Below are 17,578 nucleotides of genomic sequence, written 5' to 3' on the forward strand. Positions count from 1 at the left end.
GCGGAGTGCTGAAAGCTTGTTCTTGCCAGCAATCATCCATACACCATTAATCTGCAGGACATGTCACTCAAGAACATGGGCTATATTATTTTTTGTGTGACTATATATTTACTGCTATCCGAAATATTCTAGATGTGCCTTGGGCTGTGTGTGACCGTTGTTCAGTGTTTTACACCAGAGGAACACTGTTTCATTTGGCCGTATTCATAGATATTCATGTATGATTGAGTGATTATTAATCTTGAACTTGAACTTGAATTTGAGCTAGATGAATCATGATGCACAAGTCCCTGGACAGTGGGGGCAAAAGATATACCCTGTTTCACCCTCATCCAGGTGACCATTTTCAAATATATTTGCATCCGGCTGTGTGTGGAATCTAAGTACATGGACATTAAGTTCCACCTGTCCCCAGAGTTGCAAAGGATGAGTCTGGCCCCTTTGCTGTTGCCACAGTAGCTGTACTTTATAAAAAAAGGTTTTCCAGACTAACATCTTTGGCCATATCAGGCTCAGGTTCAAGAGGTCAGCTCAGAATTTTTCCTGCAGACACTCCAGGGAAAGGACTTGATGAATATAGTGGGGTGGTTTCATGAGCAGACAGTCCAGACCATCTTGTTTTGATTTTGTTGTTTTTTTGTTTGGTATATTTTGTTCTGTTGTGTTCTGTGACATCCTGGCAAACAAGACGGGCATGTTATGTCAGCACCAGAATGTGTGACGGCAGTTTCGAGCTGTCTCCAGCACTTTCTGGGATGTGTTGGTTGTTTATGCTGACAGTGCATGTCACTGTCTGTTTCACACGATACATCTGGGTCTGAATGAGAGTGCCTCATCACCAGCTCCCACCACGGGCACCAAGATGCTGCTTGGCTGGTGGCCAGTGGGCCCCTCCCAGTCAGATCTCCCCCATGTGCTCAGAGACCACACCCCACAGTGTGCTGCCCCTGAGAGGACAGAGGAGGGGACGAGATGGTCACTGACGTCTCTGTGAGCTGTGGGTTTTCAGGGAAAGATGCCAGAGTCTGTGTCACCGTTCATCCTGAGCAGCTGCGTGACAGAGGACTCAGAACCAGAATCAGAATCAGATTTATCATCACCGGCCTGTGACGTGAAATTTGATAAATTAACAGCAGCAGTTCAATGCATTACATAATCTAGCAGAGAAAAAAATTATAATAATAAATTAAACAATAAAATAATAATAATAAATAAACAAGTAAATCAATTACATATATTGAATAGATTTTCTTAAAGTGCAAAAACAGAAATACTGTATATTTAAAAAAGTGAGGTAGTGTCCAAAGATTCAATGTCCATTTAGCAATCGGATGGCAGACTCTCTGATCTACTAGCTATTCCCAGGGATATGCTCAGAGACAGACATCAAGTGCTGCTGGGAAATCACCAGCTTAGTGAAAGATGCCCTTTGGTCTGCCAGAAACTTGTTGGTCTGCCAGCACATCGAGACGTCTGGCGAGGAATGCTGTTGACTGACACATTTCAGGCAGCAGGACACATTGAAGCCTGTTGCAGCCACTGCGAGGGCTCAGTGGAAGAGGGCCACAGGATAGAATTCTTCTGCTACCGGACAGGGATGGGCCATGTTGGCTGAAGAAACCCTCAGTCATTGTAGTAGTGTACCAGTGAAGGGGGCCCCATGAGTGAAAACAGTGTTATTTTAAAAAAATGTAATTGAACACTATTTAACGCATCATCTATGAATGTAAGAAGAAAAAGCCATTGCATGGTTTATTCTTATAAATAACATTTTTAATATGAATAAAGATTATTTTGGTAAATAAAACATCCATCGTGTTGCTAATGACTGAGATAAGACTAGTTGTATACAGTTGGCTAGATTTAATTTGTCCGGCTTTGTGTGCTCGGGAAATACCTGAGGTTCATCCACGCTGTAGGAAAAATCTCAGCAATTCAGCTGTACAGGAACAGATTGGCCAGAAATAAAATTAGTTCTGGAATTTAGGAGTGTTTTCAGTGCTACAGCTGGGATGTTGTCTGGTCCTATGACCTTTGATATATCAAGTTCGGCAACTTAACAGCTGTCTCTACTGTACTCATACTCTGGATAAATCTGTATATTCCGAGGTAAACAGTCCTGCTTGCAGTCTGAATTACGGATCCTGCTCATCTTCCTCGAGACTGAATGGACCAGTAAAGATGACTCCCATGGTATGTCAGATCCAGTTAATTACTGAACTTTTCTTGGGAGTTACATCAGGGAGAAATCTTTCCTTGATTTCTGAAAAGCCAGCAACTATAAAGAACAAAGTGATTGAGCTGCAACCACTGATTCGTTTTGGGGTTATAACATGGGACCCATTACTCTTTCTGTGCTGCAAGTTAGTTTTGGCTGGGTTTTAGATATACTAGTTGACAGTGAAATTCAATCTGCCATTCTAGTACTGATTAATCCTTGTAACTCTGACATTTTGTACAAGGGGAGCATACGCTGTCATTATTCATTGTGCAAGGCTCATTTTGGAAATTTGAATGGGAATTTAGAGCATATTGTGCCAAGGGTTAGCTAGCTGTGCCATAAAGTACCATTATCTACTTTAGTAACACTACTTACCTCAATGCACTGATTGTCATGAGAGAATCTTCTTTGAATCAATACTTGATAAAGTTGCAATGAAGTTTTCATCCTTTGTGTGCCAGCTCTCTCCGAACTATCAGGAAAGAGAATTGCCACTAGATGCCTTCTGGTGATTTAGCCATTGCCTCTTCAAATGTGATTTGCAGTAGGACTCAAACTAGCCTTTACAAGTAGTTATAGGCCTCATAATTCAGTGTTGCTTTCCGTGGGGAGTTCTTACTCAGCGCAATAGTAAACAACATTTGGCCTATTCAGTCTGTGTTATTTCTTAGATCAAAATCAACAGTCTCATTCCCCTGTTTACTTACCTGTAATCTATTTTGCCTCCCAAGGGGCAACAAAAAGAAATTATGTTTAAGAGGAGTGGCCATTGTGTGAGTAGGACAGTTAGAATGGGGAACTGAGAGGAACTGAGGCTTTAGCAAGAAAAGGTAAAAGCTTCTAAGATCATAAGTTTATATAGGAGCAGAATTACCGTATTCTATTTGGCCTGTCGAGTCTGTTCTGCCATTTCATCATGGCTGATCCATTTTCCCTCCCAGCTCCAATTTCCTGCCTTTTCCTTGTATCCCTTCATGCCCTGAATAATCAAGAATCTATCAACCTCTGCTTTAAATATACCCAATAACTTGGCCTCCAGAGCCACCTGTGGTATTGAATTCCACAGATTCACCACTCTCTGGCTAAAGGAATTCCTTCGCATTTCCATTCTGAAAGGACACCCTCTATTCTGAGGCTGTGCCCTCTGGTCTTATATCCTTCACCATAGGAAACATCCTCTCCACATCCACTCTATTGAGGCCTTTCAATATTTGATAGGTTTCGATGAAGTCACCCCTCATTCTTCTGAGTTGCAATTCTGGTTTGTTTGACAAGCCTTTCAATCCCAGAATCATTTTCGTGAATGTACTTTGAACCTTCTCCAATGTCAGCACATCCTTTCTTACATAAGGGGCCCAAAACTGTTCACAATACTCCGAGTGAGGCCTCACCAGTGCTTTATAAAGCCTCAACATTACATTCTTGCTTTTATATTCTAGTTCTCTCAAGATAAATGCTAACACTGCATTTGCCTTACTCACCACCTACTCACCCTGCAAATTAATCTTTAGGGTATCCTGAATGAGGACTCAAAAGTCCCTTTGCATCTCAGATTTCTTAAATTTTCTCTCCATCTACAAAATAGTCTACCCTTTTATTTCTTCTACCAAAGTGCATGACACTATATTTCATCTGTCACTTCGTTGCTCATTCTCTTAATCTGTCTAAGTCCTTCTGTAACCTCCTTACTTCCTCAAAAGTACCCACTCCTTCATCTTTCTTCAAATCCTCTGCAAACCTGGCCACAAAACCATCAATTCTGTCATTCAAGTCATTGACATATAACGTAAAAAGAAGTAATCTGAACACAAACCACTGTGGAATACCACTAGTCACTGGCAGCCAACCAGAAAAGGCTTCCTTTATTCCCACTCTTCGCCTCCTGCCAATCAGTGAATGCTTTATCCATGCTAGCATCTTTTTTGTAATACCATGGGCTCTTAACTTGTTAAGCAGCCTCATGTGTGGCACCTTGTCAAAGGCCTTCTGAAAATCCAAGTACACACATCCACTGATTCTCCTTTGTCTATAGTGCTTATTATTTCTTCAAAGATTTCCAACAGAATTATCAGGCAAGATTCTCCTTTAAGAAAACCATGGCCTATTTTATCATGTGCCTCCAAGTATCTTGAAAACACATCCTAAACAATCGAGTCCAACATCTTACTAACCATTGAAGTCAGAATAACTGGCCTATAATTTCCTTTCTTCGGCCTCTCTGTCTTTTTGAAGAATGGAGTGACATTTGTGTTGTAATTTTCCATTTCTCTGGAACTATGCCAAGATCAATTCATTCTTGAAAGATCATTACTAATGCCTCCATAATATGTTTAGCCACCTCTTTCAGAACCCGGGAATGAAGTCCACCTGGTACAAGTGACTTATCTACATTCAGACTTTTCAGTTTCCCAAGAACCTTCTACCTAGTAATGGAAGCTCACACTCTACTGCCCCGACACTCTTGAACCTCCGGCATACTGCTAGGGTCTTCCACAGTGAAAAGTGATACAAAATATTGATTCAGTTCATTCACCATTTCCTTGTCCCACTTTACTATCTCTCCAGCATCATTTTCCAGCAGTCCAATATGCACTCTCACCTCTCTTGTACACTTTATGTATCTGAAGAAACTTTTGGTTTTCTCTTCAATATTATTTGCACACTTCCCTTTGTATTCCATATCTTCCTTCCTTATGACTTGTTTAGTTGCCTTCTGTTGGCTTTTAGAAGCTTCCCAACTTCCCACTAATTTTTGCTCAATTATATGTCTTCTCTTTGGCTTTTATGTTGGCTTTGACTTCTCTTGTCAGCAACAGTTGTGTCATCTTGCCTTTAGAATAGTTCTTCCTCTTTGTGATGTACATATATATCCTGTGCCTTCCAAATTGCTTCCAGAAATTCCAGCCATTGCTGCTCTTCTGTCATCCCTGCCAGTGTTCCTTTCCAATCAATTTTTTGGCCAGCTCCTCTCTCATGTCTCTGTAATTCCCTTTACTCCACTGTAATATTGATACATCTGACTTTAGCTTTTCCTTCTCAAATTGCAGGGCGAATACTATCATATTATGATTGTTTCTCCCTAAGGGTTTCTTTCTTAAGCTCTCTAATTAATTCTGATTCATTGCACAACACTCAATCCAGAATAGCTGATACCCTAGTGAGCTCAACCACAAGCTGCTCTAAAAAGCCATCTTGTAGGCGTTCTCAAAACTCCCCCACTTGAGTCCAGTGCCAACCTGATTTTCCTAACAAGGGACATATTGAAATCCCCATGGCTATTGTAACATTGCCCTTTTGGCATGCATTTTCTATCTCCAATTGTAGACGGCATCTTTAGTACTGTTTAGGGTCTATATATAACTCCAATCAGGGTCTTTTTACCCTTGAACTCCCTTAGTTCTACCTGCAATGATTCAACACCTACCTACCCTATGTCATCTCCTTCTAATGATTTGATTTCATTTTTTACTGACAGAGCCACGGCACCCCTTCTGCCTACCTGCCTATCCTTTTGATACAATGTGTATCCTTAGACATAAGCTCCCAGCTATAATCTTCTTTCAGCCGTGATTCAGTGATGGCCACAACATAATACTTGCCAATCCGTAACTGTGCTAGAAGTTCCTTACCTTATTCCATATGTTGCGTGCATTCAAATATAACGCCTTCAGTCCTGTATTCCCCCTTTTCGATTTTGTTCGCCTCTTACATTACAACTCATCCTGTTGACTGTAATTTTGCCCTATCATTTGCCAAGTTTCACTTTCTTTCTTTATTATTGCATAAGTAGAGCAGTGAGAATGGATCAAGACAAGACAGTAGTGTGCTCCACTTTCACGAAGTGACAAGTCAGGGAGATCTACAATGACGCCGATGACTACCTCTGTGAGAAGTGCATCTGGCTGCAACTCTTTACAGAACAAGTTAGGAAACTGGAGCAATGGATTATCTGGAGTTGACAGACAGGAGCTAGAGGGAGGCTATTAAACTTAAGGTGCAGGAAACAAGTATCTGCATGATAGTCAGGAGAGGGAAGGGAAATATACAGACAGTGCAGAGTACCGCTGTGGCTGTTCTCCTCAGTAACAAGTACGTTGCTTTCGGTCAGGTCTCTGACACTGAACCTGACTATGGCTCAGAAGAGAGGGTGAGAACAGAAGGGTGATGATAGGGAACAGATAGGAGGAGGTTCTGCAAATTTGAAAGGGACACCCGGATGGTATGTTGGTCTCAGGGTCAGAGAAGTCTCAGATTGGGTCCTCAGCATTCTTAAGGAGGAGCTTGAGCAGCCAGAAGTCTCCATACATATTGGTAACAATGACATAGTGAGGTGAAGTTTGAGATCTTAAAGACAGAATATAAGGAGCTAGGTAGAAAGCTGAAAAGCAGGATCTCAAGGGTAGCAATCTCTATACTGCTGCCAGTGCCACGTACCAGTGAGGGTATGGATAAGAGGTTTCTGGTTTCAGGTGGAGCTACCAAAGGTGTGCAAAAACTTACTGGTAAATCATAAGGCAAGAGATTAGATGAAAACCATTATGTAACCCTCTCAATGGGCTCGTATGTAAACCTGACTCAATAGCTAATTCTGCTAATGGCCTCGGGACTCAGTGGTGAGAAGGCCACATTAAATAAACAATATATGTCTAGGGATGGTATAATTTTGGATTCGTCCAAACAGGAAAGTTGGGATGTTCCGATTAATGGAACTTCAAATTTATCAAATGCTGTGTAATACAGAATTACCGGTCACCAAGAAATGACAAATCATACACTAGCATTGAATTCTAAAGAACGTGTATTTACCAATTTCAGCTTTATCAAACAGTTATTAAGAGAAAGAAAAGAAGAAAGGGCCCATTACAGTTAGAGCAGTGCAAAGGTGCGCATGACCGCTGGAGTTTGTCTCTTCCAAAAGCTGGGTATAACCGTTACTCATGGCGCTAAATTCTCATCACCAATCACTGGTAGAACTTCCCATCTTGGACTCCTTCATCTTGCGAAGCGCTCCTTGCCATGGCATCTTCCTGTTGGATCAAATCCTACAGGCGTCTCCTGCCAAAAGACCATGAACCCCATCACTCTTTGTCAGAAATTTCTCTCCACCCAGCTCCCTCTAGAACCTTATCCCAATCCCACTATCCTGATTGGCTGACACAACATACCAAAGTTGAATACATGACTCTTTATCTTTAGCTGAAACCAAAACATTCTACCAGCAGGACACACTGCTTTTACAGAATTCCACTAAAGTAAAATACTTCACAATATACCAATAGATATCTTAACCAGAACATTACCCAATTGCTTATAACATCTTTTTTGAAGAGAATTGTGGTGAACTATCATGGCAGACATTGAGGAGGTAGGTGGAGGCGAGACTGGTTCAGGGGATGAGCTGTGCTGGGCATTGTGACGCACAATGTGTTTGAGCCACAGACAGGGACACAGTTTATATTGCTGTCAGAGCTGGAGTGAGTGACTTGGAGAGGAGTCGGTGTGGAAGAGTTTTGATGTACGTCCACCTAACTCGGGTGCAAGGTTGGACCGCTCCAAGTGCTGAGCCAATTTGGTGAGATTTGGAATGGATACGGGCTGGGACACCAAGGGGTATCGGGGCACTGGGGTCTAGGTCCCAGAATATGGCACTACTCAGTGCTCAGACTATTTAAATGTCAGTCCAGATAGACAGGAATAGATAGTTCAGAGTAGACTGAAAGCCCAAGTGCTGGGTACGGAGGAGAGGGTCAGGATGATATCACTCGGTCACCCACGGATGTTTATTCCATTCTCTGTGGCGTTGAGACCGTGAACTGATCCAGCTGCCATGCGTTGCTGCCCCGTTGGTGTGATGACCTGGGGTTGGGTCTTTGGTACTCCCCCAGCTGCTCCGGGAAAGGTTCTGGGATTCAGTCTGGTTCAGAACGCTGTTGGCTTGCTTCGATTTTTTGCTCAATGTGTGTTTTCTTTTCTCTCTCTCTCTCTCTTTCTCTCTCTCACTCTTTCTTGCCAGTGGTTTTTGGTCTGTTTTTCATTGGGTCATTCGTGTCTCTTGCTTTGTGGCTACCTGCAAACAGACAAATTTCAAGGTGTGTAATTCGTACATTTTTTGATAATAAATGTGCTTTGACTCCTGAATATGACAGATCAATGTGTGGCTGAAGAATTGGTGCAGGGGGCAAGGTTCCAGAATTGTGGATCATTGGGGTCGTGTCTGTGGAAGGTATATGACCTGTACAATGGAGATAGGTTTCACACAAACTCGAGAGGGACCAATGTCATTGTGTGCAGGTCTGCTAGAGCTTCTGGGGAGGGTTTAAACTACATTGACAGGGGGATGGGATCCAGACTGATAGGTCAGATGATGGACCAGTTGGTGTAAAGATAAATGCAATGTGTAGAAAGATTGGGAGGAAGGATAGGCAGTGGAGTGGGAATAAATGCAGACAGCTGGATGGCTGAAATGTGTTTATTTTAATGCAAGAAATGTCAGGGAAAAAGAGGATGAACTTAGAGCGTAGATCAGTATATGGAACCACAACATTGTGGCCATTGCAGAAACACGGCTGTTACAAGGGCAGGAATGACTGTTGGATGTTCTCGGGTTTAGGGAGGTCACAGAGATGGAGAACTAGCATTACTAATCAGGGATAGCATCAACAGCTACAGAAAGGGAGGTTGTCATGGAGGGATCGTCTATTCAGGCAGTTTTCATGGAAGTTAGAACAGGAAAGGAGCAATAATGGAACTGGGAGCATTCTGTAGCCGGCCCGCTACCTCCGCCCCCCTGCACCACCCCTCTGCCCCCGGTCCCACCATGCCAATAGCAACAGAGATACTGAGGAACAGATCGGGAGGCAGATTTTGGAAAGCTGCAAAAAAAAAATAGCAGGGTTGTTATCATAGGTGACTTCAACTTCCCTAATACTAATTGGCACCTCCTTCACGTAAGAGTTTTAGAACGGACACAATTTTTTAAGAGTTTCCAAGATGGATTCCAATATGTAGACAGGTCAACTAGAGGAAAGCCCATCGTGGATCTAGTTCTAGGCGAGGAACCCAGTCAAGTGTCAGGTATTTCAATGCATGAGCATTTCAGAGTTAGTGACCACAATTCTGTGACCATTGGCTTTTCCTTGGACAAGGATGGGAGCAGACAGAATGTGTAAGTATTTAATTGGGTGAGAGATAATTATGATGCTGTTACGCACAAATTTAAGAGCATAAATTGGAAACAGATGTTCTCAGGGAAATATACAACAGAAATGTGGATGTTGCTAGGGAGTAGTTGCAAAGGGTTCTGGATAGCTTTGTCCTATTGAGGCAGGGAAAGTATGGTAGGGTGAGAAAAACATGGTTGATGAGAGAAAGGAAGCATTTAGTCAAGAAGATGTGGGAAGCATATTTAAGGTTTAGGAAGCAAAGTTCAGACAGGGTTCTTGAGAGTTATAGCCAGGAGCTTAAAAGGGACTTAGGAGAGCATGTTGAGGGCATGAGAAGGACTTGGAGAGCAGAATTAAGGAAAACCCCAAGGCATTCTACACATATATGAAGAACAAGAAGATGACTAGAGTGAGGCTAGGACCACCACTCAGAGATAAAAAAGGAAACATGTGCCTGAAATCAGGGGAGTTAAGGGAAGTCCTTAATGAATACTTTGCTTCAATATTCACCAGTGAGAGGGACTTTGACAAATGTGAGGTCAGATTAGAACAGACTAATGTGCTGGAACATGTCCAGGTTAAAAAAGGGGATGCATTGGAACTTATGTTTAAAGTTATTATAGTTAAATCCCCAGGCCAGGAGGCATTTACCCCAAGCTACTACAGGAAGTGAGGGAAGAGATTGCTGCACCTTTGGCGATGAACTTTGTGTCCTCAGTGGCCTCAGGACTAGTACCAGAAGATGGCAGGGTGGAAAATGTTATTCCTTTGTTCAAAAAACTAATAGGAATAACTGGTAATTATAGATCAATGAGTTTTATATCAGTGGTAGGCAAACTACTTGAGCATTCTTAAAAATAGAATTTAGAAGTTTTTGGAGAAGCACAGTTTGATTATGGATAGTCACTATGGTTTTGCGAGGGTCAGTTCTTGTGCAAAATCAGGTTTGCGGGTTCATTGAGTGGGGACAGAAGACACTCACTACCAGAAAGTACGTTAATTGTGTATTTACAGGACAAAGCAGACACTAAGCTTTCGGTAAACCCTTCAGATTACACTCAGTTACAGATATGTATCTAAGACATGCATCCAGGCTCTCTCTCACTGAAACACACTTCAGCTGCTCCCACAACACCAATTGCAACGCAATCCATCGGTGACCCATAGAGTCAAAAGGCCGGGTGCTTTCAGTGTGCTAGATTTATACTCTGCCAGTGCCATGGTGCAAGATGGCAGCCAGTGGGAGGGCTGCAGTGCTCCTTAACAGGCCAATCCCTGGGGGAAGGGAGGAGTGAATTTTAATGAACAGGTGGGATTGACACTCCACCCCTCGAAAGATGAAAGACCATGACATTTGGCCCACAGGCTACTGTAACCCCCAAGAACAACCCAGACTTGTAGGGGAGGTAGGTACAGAACTCCAGACCAATCACAGCACAGGTGCCACCTTTCTCCACAAGCACGTGGTCCAAGGCCATCTGATTCTGCGAGGCCACCATCCGAATAGCTGTCATCTCAGCTGACAATCTGATCAGTGCATTCTCTGTATACTTGCGTGCTGGGGACATCTCATGGGCCAGGGTCCCCATCTTAGCGGCCACGTGTATCAGTTCCCAAGGCAGCCTGACTGCACCATTTATAGTCCAGGGAGTGCCCACCTCACAGCACCATTCGGCATTGATACAGTTGTCCCAGGATACAGCTTCTGCTCATGTTCTCTGTGCCCCACTGACTAATTGGACCTGTGTTCATTAGGCTGTCTGCACCAACACTCTTTCCCCTTCCCTGTTAGCAGAGCGATTACTCTCAGAGTTGGGTCCGGGCTGTCCTGGTTCGATGGCCACCTGCTAGGTAACCTCCCAGGGAAGGAGAAGTGAGCCCCCTTTATGGTAGCCCTGGGACCCCGCCAGCTACCAGGGTTCAAAGTTCAAAGCAAAGTTATTATCAAAGTATATATACATCACCATATACAACCCTGAGTTTCATTTTCTTGCTGGCATACACAGTAAATCCAAGAAGCATAATAGAATCAATGAATGGCCACCCCAACAGGATGGATAGAGAGCTAATGTGCAAAGGACAATGAACTGTGCAAATGCAAAGGAGAAAAAAAATAATAAACAAATAAATAATCAAACAAATAAATAAATAAGCTATAAATATCAAAAATATTAGATGGAGAGACCTTGAAAATGAGTCCATAGGTTTTGGGAATGGTTCAATAATGGGCCGATTGAAACTGAGTGAGGTTATCCCCTCTGGATCAAGAGCCTGATGGTTGAGGGGTAGTAACTGTCAAGAAGGTATTTTGTATGTTGGCTTTCATTAGACAGGGGAATGAGTTCAAGAGTTATGAGCTAATGTTACAGCCTAATAAAACCTTGGCTAGACCACACTTGGAATATTGTGCTCAGTTTTGTGGATGGATGGGGAAGCTTTAGAGAGGACTTGGATTAGAAGGCATATCTTATGAGGAAGCTTAAGCAAGCTAGGGCTTTTCTCTTTGGAGTGAGGAGGATGAGAAGTGATTTGATAGAGGTGTATAAGATGATAAGTGGGTTAAGTGGACAGTCAGCACCTTTCTCCCATGATGGCAATGACTAATATGAGAGGGCGTACTTTTAAGGTCATCAGAGGAAGTGATTTTACACAGAAAGTGGTAAGTGCATGGAGTGCACTGCCAGGGGTGGTGGTAGAGGCAGACACATTGAGGACATTTAAAAGACTCTTAGACGGGTACATGGATGAAAGAAAAATAGAGGGCTATGTGGAAAGGAAAGGTTAGATTGATCTTGGAATAGGTAAAAAAGGTAGGCACAACACAATTGGCTGAATAGCCTGTACTGTACTGTACTGTACTGCCCTGTGCTGTTCTATGTTCTATGTTCTATGCCCAACAATTCCACCCTGATTCTTTTATCACCCACCTACACAGGAGTAATTCACAACAACTAATTAATCAACCAACCAAATTTAGGAAGAGGGAGCAGACCTACACCATCACAGAGGGAACATACAAGCTCCATACAGACGGCTCCAGAGATTTGTATTAATGTAGGTGTGAGGCAGCGGCTCTTCTGTACCAATGTTACATCCTATTCACATTCTGATCCTTGTCCAGGATACTTACAGGATGCATACAGAGCACATTATGAGCTACTGTCCTGGGATAACATTTAAAACTAAAGCCCCTTCCCTCTACAAAATAAATGTAAAAAGCTCCCACGATATGATTTTCTGGATGAGTAGGAGAGGCATCCGAGGAGTTCATGCCAAGGATCTCTCTTTTACCCAATTATCTGGTCATTATCACATTTCTCTGTGTGGACTTCAGCTGTGCTGTTTACATTGTAAATATTTCAGTTCTACCTCACTGATTGCAAAGTACTTGAGGACAGCCTGAAGTCATGTCAGGTGCTACATAATTTCAAGTCTTTCTTAAAGCAACCACGCTCTGATTTTAAGATCTTGCCCTTTGTTCCCCAGTCTCCACCAGCACAAAAAGTTTATCATTATTCAATCTGCAAATTGCTTTCAAATTCCCAGAAAAAGGGCATCAATAAAGTTCTCCCTTATCCTTTTACACCCAAAGAAATTTGAAATAAATTTATGTAATCTATCTTCAAACCTAACCTGAGTGTAAAAACAAGTAATTCTGGAAGCACTCAGCAGCAGTCCATAATTTCTTGTATTTGTTTCAGATTTCCAGCATCTGCAGTTTTTTAAAATTTCCATTAATACATGAAACTGCTGACGAATCTACTCTGAACTCCTTTAAGTATCAATCAATTATTTCAGAGACTGAAATGCCAAAGAACACTCCTGTAACGGTCTAAACATGAATTGTACAGTTGCAACAAACCCTCCTCATTACGCCTAACCCTTATTATTTTTTGTACCTGTCCACTATATTTACTAAATGTGAGGGATACTTACACGAGTAGAGTTAGGATATCCCTAGATTTAGGGGTGATCTCTCAAGATCACCTGCAATCCTTTTGTAAATCTTGTGGGACTGGCCGATGTCCATGTTACTGTGCTATTTTTCCATTCCCTAGAATTTTAAACAAATGGTCAGAGGGAGAAATTTCCATTCTTTGTGTTTAGATAATAAGTAGTGAAAACCTAACCCCTTCCCAAGCCCTTCCACCCCGTAACCAATAGAGTTATCACTGTACAACCACCTCCTCACTCCCATCTTGAGTGAGTTAGGATCATTTTTCTCATGTTGTCCTATAGGTGTAGCAATTAGACCATCTTTCATGTGTGTGCAATTCGAGCGGCACAGGGATCCATGAATAGAAAGTGCCCTGCAGTCGTTTCTGTTTCTAACGAAGAGTGGGTGTTTGGTATGTTGAATGGGGAATCAAGTGGGCGAGGTTTGGAACCAAGGGAGAGAACAATATTGTTCCCTTCTGTGCGGGCAAGTTGTAAACCTGTATTGGCTCTATTGAACCTTAACCACATATTAGCTGATATTTATCCTGCAATCGTACCACCTACTCATTTTACAATTTATGTGTGATAGATTTTAAAACTATTACCTCATCCCAGCATGATTATTTGAGTTGGACTATATTCAAAGATTCAAAGAACATTTATTATCAAAGTATGTATGCGGTTTACATCCCTGAGATTCATCTTCCCACAGACAGCCACGAAACAAAGTAAACCATGGAATCCTTTCAAAGAAATACATCAAACCCACAACGTGCAAAAAAATGAAGAAATCGTGCAAATGGCAAAAAATGAGTGAAAAAACACAGAATATTAAACATCAAACTACAAAGTCATCAAAATAGTCCAGGAATGTTCAGTTCTGCTCAGTACATTTCAATCTAGTGCTCTGTCGTTTGTTATCTTCAGGCCGAAAATTACCTCCTCGATCAAAATTGCACAAAATTAGCAACAAAAAAGAAGCAACCAAAACACATCATAACATGAACTACAGAGTCTAATACACAAACAGCACTGATAAAACCTTGCTCAAGACCCAAAAACTCCAGCAGCATCGAATGAGAAGGATAAAGAGACCAATCAAACTGGGCACCTTACTCAAGGAGCAACAAGTGAGAGCGATAGAGAGACTGGTTATCTGCTATGACTGAACAGTTTTTAAATATAAAGCCTAGTTGAAAATGCTTTTTACTTCATTTTATTAAAATGCTCAGTGAAAAAGTTCAAGTTGAAGTGCAAGTTCAAAATAATAACTGGGTCACTAACGACTGCATTTATTGAATGAGTAGGTGGTTATTGTGTAATCCTTTTGTGAGAGTTACATAAATAAAAATTCATCATTCATTGACCAAATCAGACAGACATCAACTATATGTATATGAGTGAAAATGGAATAGATGACATCTGATGATAGTTCAAGCTGAAAGTAGGTTTGTGTAGACTCGATAGGGCGACTAGCCTGTTTCTTTCACTGTAAATAGTACCGTATGTAATACTATCTAAGACTATTTGCCTTGCATTAGATAGCAGAGCTTTGATTATATCACAAAAATATTAACGTTGCTCAACTTAGGCGGGGTGGTTTGATATGAATCAGAGAAAAGGTTTGTAACCTCTGTCAGGTTCCACTCACAAGGTTTGCTTCAAGAGCACACATGTGGGACCTTTCCAAATGTTTCCGTGATATAAAAATAATATGTAATGGAGTTTACTATGATTCAAGCCTGGGGCCCAAATGGTTTCAAGGTTAATTAAATATAGAAGTTCCCAAGTTTGGTAAAAGCCCACAAGCCTAAAGGGAAGGATTTACAACTTCAAAAGTATGTGGTTTCAAATAGAGACCTCATAGGAATTACACGACTTTCAATTTGATTGTAGTCAATACATTCTACAGCCAGCCTGCATGTGAGCTCTAAAGAACAGGCTGAAGTAATTGCAACCATGGTCAGACAGAAGTGCCGAATAGATGATCCACCTTGGCTTCCCCCTGAGGTTCCCACCATAACAGAGGCCAGTGTCCAGTCAATTCAACTCACCTTGCATGTTTTCAAGATACGCCTGAGAACACTGGGTGCAGCAAAAGATATGTACTGAAGATCTACACTACTGAATTTACTGTACCTCTGGCCAATATGTACCAATCCAAATACAACACGCTGTCTACCCAGCAAAGTGTGAAACTGGCCGTTTACTGTATGCCCAATGCACAAAAAGTAGGATAAAGTGAATCTTGCTAATTATCATCCAGTCAGTTCTGGACCTCATTAGGACCTTGGTCCAAGCATAGACCTATGTGCTGAATTCAAGGGCTGATGTAGGAGTGACTGTCCTTGACACTAATACAGTATTTGAATGTGATATTCATGGTAAAACTGGTATCAGTGGACATGAAGGGTAACAGGCTCCAGTGGTTGAAGTTATACCTTGCACAAAGAAACCTGGGTGTGGTTGACAGTCTTCCCAGTCCTAGGTCAATGCCGCCGAGCTTTGCAAGGCAACGTCCTTGGCCCAGTCACCTTCAGCTGCTTCATTAATGATCTTCATTCCACCTTAAAGTGAGAAATAGGAATTTGTGTTGATAATTGCGTAATGCTCAATTGCATTTGCAATTCATCAGTAAGACTTAAACAACATTCAAGCATGGGCTGACATGTGGCAATTAATACCTGCAACTTATATCTCCAAAAAGAGGGAGTCTAGACATTTTCCATTGTATCTCCATTGTCATATCTTCCACAATCAATAATCTGGTGAGCCCAATTGAGCAGAAACTGAACTAGACCAGTCACATAAATCAAACTGGTACCAAACCAGGCCTGAAGCAGGGGATCTTATGATGAGTGATTCACCTTCTGACATCTGCAAATCAGGGGCAAGATGTTCTCCAGTTGCCTGGATTCCAGTGACAATTATCCTAAAGAATCCCAACAGCATCCCTGACAAACTTCCTGCTTGATTGGAAGTCCATCAACAACCCTGACAGGTGGTGATAAGCAGGCTGAAAGTAGGTGATGCACCATCAATAACTCTCTCTGAGACGTAAAGGCGAGATATCGGCTTTTATTGGCTGGAAGAAAGAACAAGCAGTAGTTGACCACCATACTACATCCTGGAGACTGAGGGCCGGGCTCAGGCCTCAATCGCCTTTATACTGGGGTCTGTGGGAGGAGCCACAGGAGCAGTCAGCAGGGGTCATGTCCAGACAGGTATATGTAGTTCACCACAGTAGGCTGGTTCTTTCTTTCCCTACAATGGCTGCAGTGTGTCCAACATTGAAAATCCACCTCCTAAATCCTCTCGGTCTACCACCAAGAAGGAGAAGGGCAGTAATTCATGGAGGGCAGCCTGCAGTTACCCCTCCAACTCATGCACCACACTAATGTGGAGACATATCACTGTTGCTTCAGCGTAGCTGGGTTGAAATCCTGGAAATTCCTAACAATGGCACTGAAAATATATTCACCAGAAGCATTGGGAAAAAAGGCTCATCTCCACCTGTTTGGGAGCAATTAGGGATGCAGAGCCCAGTGATGCCCGATCCCAAAAATTAATATATAAACAGCACTTCATTATCAGGAGAAAATCATTAGCAGCCATGTCCTTGTAGAGTATTTACCGTAATTGACATTTAATGACAAATATGCAGAGACAAACATCTGGAGTTCGGAAACCTTAAGTAATAGGACTTACAATCTGACTGACGTTTACTTAGAGCAGCCTTGTGCTCAACAGTACACTACAATATTAAGCTAGAACTTTGGACATTTTGAGTAAATGTTAAATGTCATAATGTTTATTGAAATGTGGAGTTTATAGTTTAATTACAAGAATGCAATCAGATAGACTTAGATGTGAAAGATGGCATCTACGACAAACATAAAATGTTTGACAGAAGTTACAATGATATGTCATTCAGAGGAGTAAGTTTCAGTGCTACATCTCGAGGGCTGTAACCCAATACGCCTGGAAAATCCACTTCTGTGCTGTTGGCTACACAAAACAAATCACTGTTCTGTTAAATCAACAAGTTAAGAGGTATGATAAAGGGGCTTCAGATAAAGCTCCGTACAGTTTCTAATAAATTTATCAAATGAGACATCTGCAGCAGCAGAAAACAAAAACGCAGCATTACTTGGCAGCTTTCCCTTTTTATCATATCGTGGGAAATACTTCAGGACTGTAAATCTTCCATAAAGCTCTACACAGGGTTTTTATGGACTAGGGAAGCGTGCTAGCA

At 41.9% G+C, this 17,578-nt stretch overlaps 1 long non-coding RNA gene across 1 annotated transcript; it reads right to left on the bottom strand.

Moving 5' to 3' along the window:
* Positions 1–7,019: 7,019 nt before the first annotated feature.
* LOC140735567 (uncharacterized) lies at positions 7,020–17,323 on the bottom strand. The gene is made up of 3 exons (XR_012100780.1): positions 15,765–17,323; positions 13,321–13,438; positions 7,020–8,288 (listed from the first exon to the last, which is right to left on the bottom strand). It is a non-coding gene; the product is annotated as an uncharacterized lncRNA (long non-coding RNA).
* Positions 17,324–17,578: the final 255 nt, after the last annotated feature.

This window comes from Hemitrygon akajei, chromosome 11, assembly GCF_048418815.1.
Source record: "Hemitrygon akajei chromosome 11, sHemAka1.3, whole genome shotgun sequence".
NCBI lineage: Eukaryota > Metazoa > Chordata > Chondrichthyes > Myliobatiformes > Dasyatidae > Hemitrygon > Hemitrygon akajei.